Here is an 18,046-nt window from a genome sequence, read left to right as displayed (position 1 = left end):
CTGTATGAAGATCCCTGGCATTTTTTCCTATTTTCCCAATTTTTTTTTGTTTAGAGTGTGGGAATTAAAAAAAAAAAAAAAATTATGTGGGGTCCCCCTCCTGAAACTTTTTAACCCCTTGTCCCCCATGCAGGCTGGGATAGCCAGAATGTGGAGCTCCGACTGATTGGGGCTTCACACCCTGACTATACCAGCTGCAAAAAAGGTCCCCTAATGCCGATTTTTGTTCCGGGGTATATGTTGGGGGGGCCCCACAGGTTTATTTTGCCCTGGGGCCCCATTGTTGCTTAAACCGACCCTGACCGTCAGCCACCGTTGGCGACAGTACCATCGCACGGACCAGACAAAACAGACAGAAGGAGTAACCAGTAGCAACTGCTGCTCTGGCTTACACTCCAAGACAGAGTACAGAAGGATCCACCGCCTCTACCGCTAGGGTGAATGTGATCCCAACAGACAGAGCGATTCACTATCAGCCGCTGTTAAAGAGAGAGTGCAATCGCAACAGATAAGACAAGATAAAACTAGGCCATACAGATAATTAACAATCTGACTGCACTAGAAGGAATGCTAGTGCACTCCCAAGGATAACTACTCTAAAACAATATTAGCAAACAATTAGCAGAAGGGCTGAAACTCAAGGTAAGTCCAGCAGAACCAAACCTTTATGAGCAGCAGGGAATTCTGGGAGGAAATGGCATTTATACTGCAAGCCTTCAAGAGAGCTATCAATAACCAAATGAGTGAATGCAAATCCCTCACCAGAACAGCAAGTCTGAAACTTGCAGAGTGAAAACAGGTCTCCTTTCCAGGGACCTGCAGAATGCAGACCTGAAAAATGGTAAAAATGCTGCCTGCCTGTGTAGACAGCAGAGCAGATCATTACAAAGCGGCGCCCGTTGCCATGGTGATGGCACCATGTGCCAACACCGCTCTCTCCAGCCCAGCCTGTGCAGTCAGGTGTAGACTGATGTCAGCAGCATCAGCCACGTTAAGCGCACTGACGTGACACTCTTACTGCACAGGCTGGACTGGAGAGAGGGGGCTAGCACGCGGCGCTATCACCATGGCAACAGGCACCGCTTACTCGCTTGTCAGGGCTGGATTATGTGCTGCTGCAGAGACAGCACAGAGGATCTCCGGGGAGCGGCTGATAGAAGATGAGATGCGGCCTGTCTCATGGCTGTGTCGGGGCTCCGGGGTGTGGATCCCGGGTTGCATGTGGCCGCCGGGGAGGGAGGTCCAATCTGTGGGAACAGTAAATTCGGGCGCCTGAGGCAAGTGGACAAATCGGGCGCCGCCATTCACTCCCATAATAAATATCGTTTAATGGGCGCCCGACAGGAAAAAAGGGCGCCGGAGAAAAATAACGTTTAATAAGCGGCGCCCGGAGACTTTTACTGTTTTATAACTGCTTCTCATGATTACACATTATTTTATGATTTATAATTTTTTAAACATTATTTTTAAACGAAAAACAGTACAATCTTTTTTAAAACATTATTTTTAAACGAAAAACAGCACAATATTTTTCCACACGTTATTAATGCTTATTACAGGGGGGTCTTAGGTTTAGCCACCACCAGGGGGGTCTTAGGTTTAGGCATCAACAGGGGGGTCTTAGGTTTAGGCACCACCAGGGGAGTCTTAGGTTTAGGCACCACCAGGGGAGTCTTAGGTTTAGGCACCATCAGGGGAGTCTTAGGTTTTAGGCACCACCAGGGGGGTCTTAGGTTTAGGCACCAACACGGGGGGTCTAGGGGTTAGGGGTAGGTACAGGGAGGGTTACTTACTATTTTTTTTTAAACGTTATTATACGTTTCACTTTTTAAACGGAAGATTAACGTTTTCACAATTGCCAATTTCATGCACATTATTTAATGATTTATAACTTTAAAAAACATTATTTTTAAACGAAATATAGTACATTATACTTTTTTAAACGTTATTCATGTTTATCGTTTAAAACCCGGCGCCCTTTTTTCCCAGCGCCCCTTTTTAACGTACACCAATCTGTAAGGTACGGCTTAGGGCCCCATTTGGCCTTAATTCGCCTCTGGCTTCATGTAATGTGATAGGGACATAATTTAAACGGTGTAATACTCCAGACAAGTGGGCAAATAAAGTACGTGGGGTTTAATTACGGTAGCATGTATTATTTTAAAACTATAATGGCCGAAAACTGAGAAATAATGATTTTTATTCCATTTTGTTCTTATTATTCCTGTTAAAGTGCATTTCAAATAAAATAATTCTTAGTATAATGTACCACCCAAAGAATGCCTAATTGATGGCGGAAAAAACAAGATATATATATATATATATATATATATATATATATATATATATATATATATATATAATTTTGTTTTGATAAGTAGTGATAAAGTTATTGGCGAATGAACGGGAGGAGCACCAAAATGTAAAAATTACTCTGATGCATAAGGTGAGCTGCCATGTTCCCCCCTCCCCTTCAATTTGCCCTTATTTATCCAGGGGAAAGTGTGAAGAAAGCATCTGTGGCTTCTCCAAACTCTTTGAAGCACAGTGTCCAATCTCTCCGCTCCCTTTGCTGATGAAAGCTTTTATTGTTCTCTGCTAATGTGCGCAATAAAATAATTACAGCACTCCTCATCTGCCTGAAACTGCTGCTGTCGGACAAGCCTCGGAAGTAGAAGGAAGTATGATAATAAAAACCTCTGCTAAACTTCTAAATGTAAAAAGAGGTAAAAAAAAAGTTTTTTTTTTATTATTTGAGCCACATTGTTGGCATGCATGTTTAATCTTTTGGGGACTGCCGATCTGAAATCCTACGCCGCACTTGTGGCTTTTCTAGCCTGATGTGGCGTAGGATTTACACCGCCCGCTGTTTCCGCTCCCGATGCGATTGTGCGCACCCGAGTGGGAAGATTAAGCTGTCCTATGACAGCTGACATCTCCCCTCAGTGATCAGAAGCCATTGCGTATGGCTTCTGTTCATGTGATCACTATGATCCCTTACAGAGCTGTAGCGGTAGGGGGGAAAGAAGAGGATCCACTCACCTTCCCTACGTTCCCCCGGCGATCGGCACTCCCCTCCGCTCCGGCTGGCATCCCCGCTCGCTCTGACGTAAGTGCCGAGTCCCGGCTTAATGACGTCATCAAGCCACAACCCGGGACTAGTTAGCAGCAGTACGAGCGAGAGCGGAGGTGTCCACAGCTGCTCATCACTGGAGCCTGGGAGGTGAGTAAAGGCTGCTACATACAGGGGGGGCACCTGGGCACGCTGGGGACACCGTGCCTACCTAAGCCCTAGCAGGGATCCGGCTGCCAGACCCCCCAAACGCACCCCCTCCCTTCCCTCATGCAAAATCGCTTGGTCCTTAAGGGGGGTTAGGCAGCTGGTCCCAAAAGGGTTAATGTGCTATTGAGATGCCCTGGGTGCTAAAAATGGTGCTTGGTTCACTTTTAAAGCCTAGTACAGTTTCTCTGCAATGCAGCTTCCTGGCTCCCAACATGCTGAAAAAACGTGGCAGACCGTTTGCTATTCTGGAAATGGCTACCACAACGATCTCTCCTTCCGAGGGAGTTAATGTACTCTAATGGCATTGCGGATAATTGATCTGCTTCTCTCTGAAGACACACCTGCCGTATTGTTGTGTCGTCCGTGCGCCATGATTGCTCTCATTACGGAAATTGCAGTAAAGTTTTTCTTTCCCCGCTTTCTGTGGCGCTCCAGTGGTAGACCCGACTCTGCGTTCCGTGCGGTGGGAGTGGATCTGCGCTAGGGGGACCGAGGATAGGGCACAGGATGTACGGAGGGGTTGTAAAGACCGCGGATACCATGGTTACCGGAACAATCGCCCCTCCTAATTAACCGCTATGAGGTCCCATTAAACTGGCTCTTCGCTAGAAACGCTTTGCCTGACGATCATGACAAAGCTGATTTTTTTAAGTATTCATTTACTCATATTTATTGTGAGCCGGTTAAACCCCCAGACAAACTTAACAATCAATTTTCCTGTTTTATTCTAATAAAGATCTTATTGGATGTGCTAGAGAAATTAGGTTGGTTGCTTTGAAATTTGAATGGACTATGGTAGGGTTAATAAAATAACCTAATAGATATAAATTGCATTCAATTATTAAATATATATTTAACTTTATTTATAGTTTAAAAGAACACAGTGAAAAGTCAATTAGACAATAAAATAGAGGGGTCATGTAATTTTAAAGGTAAATTTACCTATGCCTAACTCTAACTGACCCCCCTTCTCACGATTCAGTGGCGTAGCTAAGGAGCTGCGGGCCCCGATGCAAGTTTTACAGTGGGGCCCCCCAAGCACTCTATACATAACAATTGATACGGCGCACCAAAACCTGCCAATGGCAACTACAGTGTCAGAGGTGCCAGCAGGGGAACAGTTTGTTAATGATTACTACTATTCAAAGCATCTATAGAAGTGATTATTATGAGCACAGGACCTATAGAGAGCTAATACTGCAGTTGAGGGAGGGCCCTTCGGGGCCCCTCTGGCCCAAGGGCCCTGATGCGGCGGTCACCTCTGCAACCCATATTGCTATGCCCTTGCCACGATTGCTTAACCCCCCCCCCCCCCCAATGCCTAATCCTAATCACCCCACTTCGATATCTGTGCAACCTTTGCTGCTGAATATCGTATTTGTTTGGCATATAATACACTCTGGACTATAAGACACACCTAGGTTTAGAGGCCAAAAAAATATACTAAATCTGGTGAGTCCATGGTCCAGGTTCATCTTGTAGATGTTCTCCCTCAATGATTGTGTCCCCTTCTATACCCCATGTATCCTCCTGTGTCCTCTTCTGTCCCGCATGCAAACTGTTCTATCCCCCATGTGTCCCTTCTGTACCCTACGTGTCCTCCGCTCCCCCCTTGTGTCTCCTCCCCTCCACTCATATAAATGCAAGCAGCACGGCTCACCTAAACCATCGGCTCCACGCTCCAGCGGCGATCAGAGACCTCTCCTCTCCCTCACCGCTCCCCTAGTGCCGGCTTCTGCTGATGACGTGATCAGCAGAAGCCGGCACAAGGGCAACAGTGAGGGAAAGGAAAGGTCTCTGATCGCAGCTGGAGCCGATGGATTAGGTAAGCCGTGCTGCCGCTGCTTGCATTTATACAGGGGGAGCAGAGGACACGTGGGGGACACAGTACAGGCAGTCCCTGACATTGCGCAGGTCATATTGGCGGACACCCTGTATTTGGAATATGAGATGCAGTGATTTTTTTTCCTCTCCATTTTGGGGTGCAAAAAAGTGCATCTTACATGCCAAAAAATACAGTAGCCACAATTAGCATTGTGGTTGATGCAGAGTCCATTTTACTATAGCAGCTCAGGCGCCCAAATTACCTGTTTCAGCCTTAGGGCGGGATCACGCTTGTGTCTTCGGGAAGCAGACGATTCCTCGCATGCATTTTTCCGCATGATATGTGCATTTGTCTACCTTTGAACGCAGGCAATTCTTTTTTTTAGTACAATGCAAATTTAAATGAAGAACTGCATGCATTCGCAAAGCAGCGAATGTAAAAGGGCCAGGAATATGGATGCATACTGTGTGTCTAGATCCTCCGACAGCACAAAGCACAGGTGAAAGAAGCTGAGGCAGCGGGAGGGAGAGGGGGCCCCCCGGACTGCACAGCTCCCGCACCTGGATAGATCTGTGCGAGGCAGAATAAAGCCCTGACATCACAGGAAGCAGCAGACAGCTCCAGTCCCGGCAGCCAGGAGACGCCGCATGTACTATTTGTATTACTCAGTGTGTACAGTAAGTGCTTGTCAGATAAATGCCAGATGATGTTGGATGAATTAGGAACCGTTGTGAAGCCAGGAAGCAGCGGATTCTATCACAGCTGTGAATAATCGCGTTTTACATAAGTTGCACCACCTGCGTTAAAGAGACATAGACTCATAGTCTTCAATCTTAAAGCCTATTTCTAGGCCCAAAAAACAATATACTGTGTGCGTTGTGGTGTTAAAATATTTTATATGTCATAGAATTCCTACATGTGTGTATGCATTGCGTTCTGAAACCGAAGCATTGAATTATTTGGTGATGATTTTAGGCACTTGTATTGGCCTGAGGAAGAGGGCTTGGAGCCACGAAACGCGTTGTTTGTGCTAAATAAACCTTTTGTCCTGCGAGATTGTTGCTATTGAGGTAAGCCACTTCACCTTTCATGTTTTTAGTGTTTTTAACCTAGTTTTATCTACATCTGGGCCATGGACTTAGCAATAACCCCTGGGCCCCCTGCCATCGCAGGGGGCCCAGGGGCTTTGGGGCCCTTACTCCTCCCTCTCCCCAACCGCAGGTGCAGCTAATTAGCAAAAAAACCTCATAAAAACTGTGTGCAAGAGCATGCGTAATTTTTTCCTGCTTCCAGACACTGCTTCACAACAGAACACTCTCTGCTGCCATTCGCCGGCTCCCGATCACATGACCCAAATGGGGTTCAGGAACCAAGGAGGCCCCATGCTATCATTTTTTCAGGGGGGCCCTATTAAGTCTAGTTACACCCCTGATCTGTGCGCCTCTTTAAACCTTTGTGCATACCACCCCCCACCCTACTAAAGTTGGAGGACCCCCCCCCCCCCCCCGGCCTCACATGGTGGATACTATTGTGAAAGTCAGTCCCCTTTTTTCACCAGAGAGAGCGAACGCATCCAGTCCAGGCTGCACACCCCGAGCAGGGTCAGGTTAATTGGCTCTACCTGCTTCTAGTGATTGGTTGCCCCAGTTGCAACCTACTTTTGTGAGTGGCCATCGTGTCATTTACAAACTTTTCATTTCTAACCAAAACATATTACGCTATCTGGGCTCCCGTTGTCTCGGTGTCTTTCTTGCTAGAGCTGCCTTTCTCATCTTTTTTACCCTGGAGGAACCCTGCAAATAACTTTTGGATCCCAAGGAACCCCTGCAAAGAATTTTTTAATCTCGAGGAACCCCTGCATTTATTTTTCCGGAGGCATGGCCTTTTAGGTGAGGCTGTTTATTTCATTACCCCCTTTTACTCTGCCACTCATACTGTGCTCATCATTATTCTGATCCCCAATTTTGTACTTTTTACAGTACCCCCTATTACAACGTGCTCGTTTATACTTCCTCCACGATGGGGGTAAATGCCAAGGAACCCTGGTTGAGAAAACCTGTGCTAGAGTGTCCAGGCACCCCATCTCCTTTTGTACGACATAATATTACTGTTGCAGTGCAAGCCAAAAGCCGCCAATTTGGAAATCCATTGCTATGTGCTGCAAGTGTATCGCAATGCTTTCAGTGTGAACGCGCCTGTATACTTTAGAGCGTAACTAGTGGAAATACTTAAACAAAAATTAAATACTTACCTTGCTTGGTAGGTATCCCTAATCCTCCTGCCATCCACCCTTACAGCGCCAAGTCCCTCTAAACATATGCAACATATATTCAGCTTGTAGAATAGGCTCCTGTCAGGGCCACCATCAGAAATTACGGGGAAAAGCTACCAGGCACCCCTCTTTCCCCTTCCCCCACTATATATATATATAAGGTGAACCCCCTATTTTGAAGGTAATTGCCGGCGATCAGGATAACGCTGTAAATCATGTTATCCTCTGGGATTACTTTCACTGCAGAGCTTGAGCAGCGCTTGCAATTTGCGAGAATTGCAAATGAGCTGCATGCAGCATTTTCTCATCGATTGGAATGCAATTCTCTTTCACTGAAATGAGAATGGCAAAGCACAAGCATGGCAAAATCACGAAAAGAATAAAATATCACAATGCAAAATCAGCCCATGTGTGAGGCATTGTTCGCCGGACCCCAGACTCACCCGGGCCCCATACTGCAGTCCCACCCGTGATGCCCTGAAGGCGGCCCTGCTCCTTGTGGCCACGGTTTTCCCTCCGAGCTTTGCTCTGCTGGCCATGCGCACACCGTACTCTTGCATGCGCAGTATGGATGTGCTTCTGCATGGACGGGAGCGCCGCCACAAAAAGAAGAGGTCTCTGGGCAGCAGCAGTGGGCTTGAGGTGGATCTGGGGACCCTTTGGATTATCCAAGAGGCTTCCCATTATTGTTGAGGCCCTAGCCGGGCTGAGACAGCCCCCCTCCCATGTTCGGTGCGTAATACTGGGGTACTAGCTAACTATCAGGGAAGTTTCTAGGCTAAATTGCACCCCCCTCCCTACACACGTGGGCTCGAGAATATTATTTGCGATGCTGTATTTAACCCACAGTATAGGTAGCCAGGTATAGGTGCCCCCAGTATAGGTTAACCAGGTGTACTTGTCCCCAGTATAGTTAGCCAGGTATAGATGCCTCCAGTATAGGTTACTCAGGTATAGGGGCCCCCAGTATAGGTTAGCCTGGTATAGTTGCCCCCAGTATGGGTTAGCCAGGTATAAGTGCAGGGGGAGGGAGCAGTGGGCGCACAGGGTCTCAGCCATGGGCAGGGGGGCCCGCTCCTCTCTCCCTCTCTTCGGGACCACCTCTGTGCTCCCCCCCCCCCCCCCCCCTCCATTGCAGGAATTTATGGACAGCGTTTTTTTACTCACCTTCTGGGCTTTTTGCGAAGATCACATGCTGTCGGGCTTGTCTGTCTTCAGCGCCACTCACTACTTCCCCTAACCAGGAAGTAGTGAGCAGCGCTGAAGACAGACAAGCCTGGCAGCACATGATCTTCGCGTGGAGCTCGGAAGGGGAGTAAAAGACCGCCGCCGCTGCCCATAAATTCCTGAAATGGAGGGGAGAGTATGCTGGGGGTCCCGAGGAGAGGGGGGGAGCACTCACCGCAGCTGAGTCTCTGTGTGCCCACTGCTCCCACCTCCATCACTGTGTTCTGGGCAGACAGCCGCCTCACCTGTCCCCAGAAACGGGGCTACCTTCTATACTGGGGAAGAGGGCAGCTAATACTGGAGGCACATCTGGCTATCTATACTGAAGAGGGGACTTTAATACTGGGGGCAAACCTGGCTAACTATATGTGGCGGATACAATTCGGAGGGGGGGTGGTATTTTTCCGCCTCTAGAGCGGGAGAAACTGGTTCCGGCCCTGCAACTTTTAAACCTTTACTCCTCGCAGGTTTGCCATCTGGAGGTTGCTGTGGGCTGCACTGTACATTTCTATTGTGTGTACAGCTCACTCAGTAAACAACAGCAAGGACAAAAGACTCTCAGAAAAAGCCGCTGAGGTGCTATAACTGCGAACGGAAAGACGTAGAGCGACTATTCATGCCGTGGGAAATGTCAAAAAGGTAAGCATGGTCTTTAAAATCATTTCTATGGAAATCCAGCTTTCTACTGTCCTTGCTTGCGCCTCTATTTTCAGCAAGTTGGATGGGGGGGGGGGGGGGGGGGGGGGAGAAAATACACTGGACATCAGTATTTTTCTGTAGCATATTGTTAGCACAACCATATTTACTGGGAGTTGCCATGGGAACCGGCTAGATGGCAACTGACCAACAGGCTGATCTCGCCGCCTCCCGCTGTTATTTTTGGAATTTGGCTTTAGAAGAAAAAAAAAAGAGAGACCTGGTGCTGTTTTCTCCAAATGTCACATAGCTATGGAGGAGGCAGAGAGGTCCGCAGGTCATCTCGCCACCGCGCTGAACCTGGTACTGTACAAGGGGAGTTCTCCAAGCAGTCATGATGATTAGTGTAAATTATACGTATTGCTTTCAGGACTGACCCTTTCATATCCAAAGACTGGATAGGTGCACGCTGCTGTGCGCTCTCCCAATGTGTTTGTGTGCCTGCCTGCCCGCCCACACTGTGCAACTATCCATACAGGCTTAAAATGAACTGATGAGGTAAACAATGGTATCTACCCTCCTGGCTTTATTTTAGAAATCTCACAATTTTATGTCACGTTTAAAAATGTTTATTAAAAAATATTGTTTTGTCCCTGCTCAATGACTCAGTCATTCTGTGTCCCAGAGAGCTAAAGGGTGCTTTCACACTGGGGCGGTTCAGTGTGGTAATGCACACCAATAAAAGTCTATTGGGCCGTTCATACTGACGTGGTGCAGTGCGATACGATGGAAGTGGCGTTTTTGCCGCATCTCCGACGCAAGGACAGATCTTTGTTACCGTGCGGATCTGCGGTGACAAGAAGAGGAACCGGAAGTCATGGAAGTCTATGAGGCAACGCAGGGATTTTAAAAAAATTACACAGTGGCGTTACGCGAATCATGCGCAGAAGCGTATTTTTACAATACGCTTCCGTGCACGTCTGTATTTCTGAAACAGGAAGTGAGTGCAAGCAAGTATTAACGCGGTAACCCCCGGTGTAGTGCGGCCCGCTGCCGCCAATTACCAGTGTGAAACCGGCAAAAATATTTGAACCGTGGATTTTTTTATCTATCCCCTGCTCTCAGAGGCTATCCTGTGCCAGGAAAGAGCTTTATGACTGTAATAACAGTGGGGGTAGGAACACACTAGGCAGAATAACATATGCGTTTTCCATAGCACATAGTGGAAAACGCACATGTGATTCTGCCTAGTGTGTTCCTACCCTGAAATATACAGTATAGCCCAAGTCAGCCCACCTGGAACCAGCATGCAGCCAGCCCACCTGGAACCAGCATGCAGCCAGCCCACCTGGAACCAGCATGCAGCCAGCCCACCTGGAACCAGCATGCAGCCAGCCCACCTGGAACCAGCATGCAGCCAGCCCACCTGGAACCAGCATGCAGCCAGCCCACCTGGAACCAGCATGCAGCCAGCCCACCTGGAACCAGCATGCAGCCAGCCCACCTGGAACCAGCATGCAGCCAGCCCACCTGGAACCAGCATGGAGTCAGCACACCTGGAACCAGCATGCGACCAGCACACCTGGAACCAGCATGCGACCAGCACACCTGGAACCAGCATGAAGCCAGAACACCTGGAATAAACATGCCAACAGCACACCTGAAACGAGCATGGAGCCAGCACACCTGGAACCAGCACGCAGCCAGCACACCTGGAACCTGCACGCAACCCAGCACACCTGGAGCCAGCATGTGGCCAGCACACTTGGAACCAGCATGAAGCCAGAACACCTGGAATAAACATGCCAACAGCACACCTGGAACCAGCATGGAGCCAGCACACCTGGAACCAGCACGCAGCCAGCACACCTGGAACCTTCACGCAGCCAGCACACCTGGAACTAGCACACAGCCAGCACACCTGGAACCAGCATGCAGCCAGCACATCTGGAACCAGCATGCAGCCAGCACACCTGGAACTAGCACACAGCCAGCACACCTGGAACCAGCATGCAGCCAGCACATCTGGAACCTGGACGCAGCCAGCACACCTGGAACCAGCACGCAGCCAGCACACCTGGAACCTGCACGCAGCCAGCACACCTGGAACCTGCACGCAGCCAGCAAACCTGGAACCAGCACACAGCCAGGACACCTGGAACCGGCATGCCACCAGCAAACCAACAGGCAGTTGTGAAATGGGTAACTTTGCTTGCTAGCCCCACACCCCACTCACTGCATGGTAACTCTGTAGCTGCCATCTGGCTCCTCATGTAACACACGTGAGGATATGCTAGCCCCGATAACACTTCCCTTCCTCTCTGGCACAATGGGGCTTTTTCGCGATGTCTATTTCCTGGCAGGAAATTAAAGTTGACATCTGTGTAATAAGAAAACGTGATCTCGCAATACTCTGATAATGAGGCCACTTTTCACCTGATTTCCATAATCCCCTCCTGTTTTTCCCGGCGTGTCCTTTTCTTCCCCTCCATGTCCCTTCCGGCCTACCGGGCAATGCTCAGCCCCAAAATACAGTCTATATCCAGCTATAGAAGGACAGCCAGGATTTACAGCTGTACTAGGAATGGTTTTCACATGTCCTGATATGTTCTTCAGGAAAAATATGTACAGTGAGGGAAATAAGCAAAAACTCGGTATACAGAGGCGCCAGAGTAGAGTAAAACGTTTTAAAAACCGCTTAAAAGCAGAGGGGGATGTTAAGGTGGACTTACCTTTCTCTTACAAAAAAGAAAATTCACTTAGTCTCGATAAAACAGAATTGACAAATAATTTACTCAACTCCACAAATACAACGCGTTTCGCGGGCGTGACCCCGCTTCCTCAGGCAAAAATGGGAGCACAACTCAGTGGGTCAAGCAATAGGTTTGAGCGCCTCTGGGAACAACGGTAAAGGGCCTTTAGGCTGGTTTAACACCTGACCAGTGCATTGGCGGTGTGGTGCTCCACCCCCATCACACTGCAACGCACAAATCGTCATACATATGACCCTGCGGCAGAGTGTGCCGCCCGCACACACTAGTCGCCACCTCAGCACCCCAAAATCAGAGCTGGATGCGCATTGTAAAGATTGAAATAAGTATTTGATCCAAATATCACACCCAGCCGCTCACTCCGCTACTCCAATGAACTTAACCGCCTCCTGCACCACCCAGTCCCGTGCACGCCTCCATGACATCTCAAGAGCTGCTCCAACACTATTGAACTTCCTACCTCCACCCATTAGGGCTGCCCCCTCCTTCAACGTCTTCAAGAAGCCCTCAAAACTCACCTTATCACTCCGGCCTACCGCCCTGTTAAGTCAGGGCCAGATTTGTACTCTTTACCGCCCTAGGCCACTGTCACCAGCTTCCCCCCCTTCAGTAGGTAGCGAAATGACCCCTTCCCTCTAGTATAGGTGGATTGATGACCCCCCCAGTATAGGTAGTCAGATGACTCCTCCCCCCTTTCCCTCCACTATAGGTAGCCAGATAACTCCCTTAATCCCTCCTTCCCCCCCCCCCCTTTCCGTATAGGTAGCCAGCTCACCTTCATCTCGTAGCTGCCATCTGTGTCACTCATTTCTCCTCTCGTCTCCAGTGCGGAAGCTTCCTCTTCCTTTCTGTCTCCAATGCTGCCCAAGTCTATAGCCACCGGCCACCATGCAAACGTGCACAGAGAGCAAGGTGGCTGCTGCTGGCAGCAGAGTACTGTGGTAAGGGGCTCTCCTGAGCTTCCTGTATTGCAGCATTTGCAAGCTTGCAAATGCTGCACCTGTTGAGCCTTCTGCTTTGGTGCCCTTCCTCCTATGGTGCCCTAGGCCATGGCCTAGGTGGCCTAGGCCTAAATCCGACCCTGACTCTGGTCCCCTACCTTTCGTGCCCCTATCTCTCCCTCTAGATTGTAAGCCTTCGGGCAGGGTCCTCCTTCTTGTGTCTCCTACCTGTTTATGCAGCTCCATTACCGTACACCCATCCTATGGATCTGAGTGAACTCGACTTGCCTAATCTCCATTCTCCCATCCAGTGACTGACTAAGCATTACCTGGTACTCCTACTGTGCTGTGTGATCTGGTTTGCATGTATTCCCGTGTTGTCATATTGCTGTATGTCACCCCTAAATATTGTCTGTAACCTTAACAGCTGTACAGCTCTGTGTAATATGTTGGCGCTTTATAAATACAATCAATAAATATCAGATCAGGGCAGACCTTTCTTGTAGTTGCCACTCAGGTATTGCAGGATAGACACGTTTTTTATGCACTGATACATACACAATACATGGAGGAAAATGCGTGTGCGGATGCATCAGATAGTATGTATGAGACGTGTGGATAGTCTTCAAGGCAGCTAAATAGTAGTTTTTCTCATCAGCACCGCTACAGTTATGGCCTGTCTCCATTGGCCGTGATTCCCTGCGTTTCCCTGCACTGATTTCAATAGGCTGCTTCCAATTTGCATTCGGGGGGGGGGGCGCGTTGATGCAACCTGTTGCAGTTTTTTGCCCCTCCCTCATATCCAACTACCGCGCAGTGACATGGCAGGGGTGGTTTTGCATCACGATTGCCGTGTCCATCTCGGAGACGGACAACGGCGTTCAACAAAAATGGGGTCCTAAGGCAAACCTGAACTGAAAAATAAAAGTGAAAATAAACATACACACATCATAAATGCAGGTGAACAGAGGCGCCAATAGAATAAAATAATATAACAGGTTTAAAACATGGACATGGTAGAGGTGGAAAATTAGCCACTCCAAAGGACACTAAAAAATATGTTTTATAGTATAACACAAAACAAATGTATTTATACACTCCACAATATTACAACGCGTTTTGCGGGCGTGACCCCACTTCTTCAGGCTATTCAGAAAGGAGTATATAGCATTTTATGTCCGTACTAAGCGCCTCATACACATATCATAATTGCCTCTGTGTATGCTGCTCCTCTGTCTCCTCTCCTGCGTCCTGTAGCTCCATTGTGATCAATGGAATTCTCCATCCTGCATTTTAAAAATGATGATGACCCCTGGTTAACCACTAATATTGCTTGAGCCACAGGGAAACATGGACATACCCCAGCACATCAGGTGTCCTTTCAGTTATAACTGACAGCAACTTATATAGTGGAAAGGGGCCTAAGGCTCTAGTTGGAACTGGAAGTAATCATTGTTAGAAGAAATTGGTGCGCTTCTGAGAGGAGCTGAAAGAGTGTAATATTCATTTGCAGGTACATCCTGTGTTTATTCTAAATAATTTTATTCAGTTCAGGCTCACTTTAAGGCAGACACCACAATTGTGTCGACAGAAAACGCAGACGATTTTCCGCTGACTTCTTTTTTCATATTCTATGCATGTATTCACACGCATGTCATTTACCATAGACTGCCGTCACCTGGTAGCAGTCTATGGGATTTGTACACCCATTGTGATTTTATGCGCCAGGGAATCAGTTTTTTCATGTGCAAATCACAGTCGAAAAATTTAACAGATGCATGCTTCACCACTGAAAAGTATTAAATGCGATTTTGCTTTGCGCAAAAAGTGTGGCCCCAGACTTAGAGGCTTCTTCCACTGGGTGCCATGTCCATTTCCAAGCCGCAGCTGAACCGCCGTAGGCGTGTCATGCTCTGCTGTAGGAATTTGGATGCGTGCTACGGAAAACTGCAGTGTGCCGACCACAATCGCGCCAGGATGCTGGTGTCTGAATAGGCTGCGTTTTCCCGTCCGGCACACATGCAGGGAATCGCTGCGTATTTGTTATTTGTACAAAGTGGAAACAAGCTATGTTTGTCATTCTGGCACATGTAGTCCATTCGCTGAAGGAAAAAAAAGAGCACGCACTTCGTCCTGCCTAAATTCAACCAAAAGGGCAGACTTCTCAAAAGAGACGCAAAAGGACGTTGTTACGCCTCGCGACCAATCGGAATTCTCTTCACATTAAGAAAACAGAAATTTGACCGGTCGCCCGGAGTGCTTTTTTGCAGCAATTTTCTTTGCACCTGCCTAAATAAATCATCTTTATCTTTGATAAAAGCGGAAGACCCGGCGTTCTTATGCAGATGAGGTGCTCGCGCTTGGCGCGGCACGCTCGCGGCGAGAGATGAATTTGTGCTTGTCGCTCGGTTTAACATCATCCATCAGACGTTGTCACTAAGCAGACCGTGGTGGCGGCGTTCCAGTCGTTGCTCATTATCTAGCGACTCTGCGATCTGCAGCATTGATCGTCTTCGCGGTGTGGGCCGTAGATGGTGCTGTGAATACCTGGAATGTGTTACTGAGCGGATTATTCTGACATACAGAGCGCTGCGAATATATAGAGGTGTGCCCTCAGCGGACACATAAATAAGGGACACACAGCGCTCTGTAAGGCGTAATAAAATTTCATACGGTTCCCAATGCTGATGTGATGTCCAGGCCTCTTTTCCCGTCATTCGTTCACAGCTTACCCTCATTTCAGTCTGATGTATAGATCTGTTTATACATTTCTACTGATAGATATAAACTGATTGTATAAACAGAGGCACCAACACAAGAATAAAATATGCTAAAAAAAAGTTTAAAAAAAGGGAGGTAGTGGTGGACTTGCCTCCCCAATCAGTAGACATAGGCCTCAATTCACTAAGATCATGCTGGAGATAATAAGGCAAGCGAAAACTTGCCTCCAAACATAGATCTTGTCTTATTAAAGTGTAGAGATAAGCTTTCACAGTGAGAGAGTTATCTTATCTCTTCAGTCCTTAAAGAGAGTCTGAAGCGAGAATAGATCTCGCTTCAGACCTCATAGCTAGCAGGGGCATGCGTGCCCCTGCTAAAACGCCGCTATAGCGCGGCTTAACGGGGGTCCCTGTCCCCCCAAACCCCCTCCGAGCAGCGGGGGAGCGCTTCCTGGTTGGGGCAGAGCTAACCGCCGCAGCCCTGCCCCATGCGCGTCTGTCAGACGCGTACCTCCGCCTCTCCCCCGCCCCTCTCAGTCTTCCTTCACTGAGAGGGGCGGGGGAGAGGCGGCGATGCGCGTCTGATAGACGCGACTGGAGGCAGGGCTGCAGCCGTTAGCCCTGCCTCCAGGAAGATCAGCTCCAGCGACCTTTTTCCGACCCAGGTTTGCGGGGGGTGGGTTGGGGGTGAAGGGACCCCCGTTAAGCCGCGGGATAGCGGCGTTTTAGCAGGGGCACACGTGCCCCTGCTATATATAAGACCTGAAGCGAGATTTAGTCTCGCTTCAGTGTCTCTTTAAGTTACCTCCTCTGTAGTTATTTTCACATGCAGTCAATTAATAGCCTGTCTTTAACTTTAGAATTCTGGAGTTATTTTAAGGATTGAAGAGTTAACTTTAGAGATCTCACCTTAACTTAAAGACGGAAGAGTTAACTTTAGGTTTGCTCGAGGTAAAAAATAACTCTAGCAACGTTATTAAAGACAGGAGATAAGCATAGTGATTTGAAGCCATTGACCTGTTAATTTGGTCAACAATTTTCTTTATTTGAATACTCCACAATGCAATGCGTTTCACAGGTGTTATCCTGCTTCATCAGGCAACTATATTATGTATTGTGCAATTAGTACAATTGTGGATACACTTTAAAGGAGCCAGGGTTGGTTCTGGCTTCAGTGAAACCCCAAGGCAAATTACCCCCCCCCCCCCAGGGGCGTACCTAGAAAGCCCCGGGCCCCCCTGCAAAAAAAAAAATTGGGCCCCCTTTTTGGGGGCAGGAGGGGTCGCAGCATAAGAGGAGAGCTGTGGCCGCAGATCGGTGGGGAGGGGAGAGATCCCCCCCCCTCCCTCACCTCGGGCTCTCCTCTTAGCGCTCCCCTCCTGCAAGCAATCATTGGTGGTGCTCGTGGCAGCCGCGGCGGCAGTCAAGCTGAGCACATACCTCCTTCTGGCCGGTCTCCAATCACAGTGCTTTATGGAACTTCCTGTGTAAACAGGAAGTTCTATGAAGCGCTTAGTAATCGGAGGCAAGAAGGAGGTATGTGCTCAGCTTGCCTGCCGCCACCGCCGTGGCTGCCACGAGCACCACCAGTGATTGATTGCAGGAGGGGAGCGCTAAGAGGAGAGCACGAGGTGAGGGGGGGGGGGATTCCCCCCTCCCCACCGATCTGCGGCCACAGCTCTTATGCTGCGACCCCTCCTGCCCCCAAAAAGTCCCCGCGACGGCAGGGGTCGCATCCCCTATTGGTACGCCAGTGCCCCCCCCCCAATAAGCAGCAATAACAAACCCCCCCCCCCCCCCCCTGCAAACGGCCCCCAAGCCGCCTACCGAACCTCCAGTTCTTTGAGGAGTGTACCAACCAAATAAATTTGGGGCAACAGCGGTCCCTGGAGTAATTGCTCAGTTCGCCCCTATGGAATCGCCGGCCTTGAAAGGACCAATAGGATAAGCTGAGAGACTGAAAGAGAAAAGCCAAAGCTGAAAAGAGGTGCATTATTTCAGAAGCCTGTATCTCTGAAACTACTCATCATTGTAACATGCAGTTTGCACTGCAGATCTTGGACCCTAACCCACACAGTGCCCTTAATATTGGCAGACGGCACACGCAATACTACCGGCACTGACTTCAGCACAGTACCGCGCTCTGTTGAGCAATTAGCGTGACTCTTGTTACCTCAGTAGCGTGTGTTGCTAGGAAACATGTGTTACGCAAGTAGCGCAATGCATGGTGCAGTAGCAGCGCTCACGTTATCCGTGTACTGCGGGTCACGCTAACTAGGCAACACGCCGTACTCCGCAGCTGTCGGTACCAGTAATACTACATGCACTGTATGTTCATGGCAATATTAATGGCGATGTGTGAATCTGGCCC

General features: G+C 48.7%; 1 protein-coding gene and 1 long non-coding RNA gene across 3 annotated transcripts in view; both read left to right on the top strand.

Moving 5' to 3' along the window:
* Positions 1 to 18,046, top strand: part of LKAAEAR1 (LKAAEAR motif containing 1) — a 537,492-nt gene that overhangs the window by 399,665 nt on the left and 119,781 nt on the right. The gene's annotated exons all lie outside the window — the stretch shown is intronic.
* On the top strand, positions 496 to 9,240 carry LOC137540741 (uncharacterized). The gene is made up of 3 exons (XR_011025044.1): positions 496 to 642; positions 6,084 to 6,178; positions 9,075 to 9,240. It is a non-coding gene; the product is annotated as an uncharacterized lncRNA (long non-coding RNA).

Source organism: Hyperolius riggenbachi, chromosome 12, assembly GCF_040937935.1.
Source record: "Hyperolius riggenbachi isolate aHypRig1 chromosome 12, aHypRig1.pri, whole genome shotgun sequence".
Lineage (NCBI taxonomy): Eukaryota > Metazoa > Chordata > Amphibia > Anura > Hyperoliidae > Hyperolius > Hyperolius riggenbachi.
The sequence above is the reverse complement of the archived record's forward strand: the minus strand, read 5'-3'. Positions and strand labels throughout refer to the sequence as shown.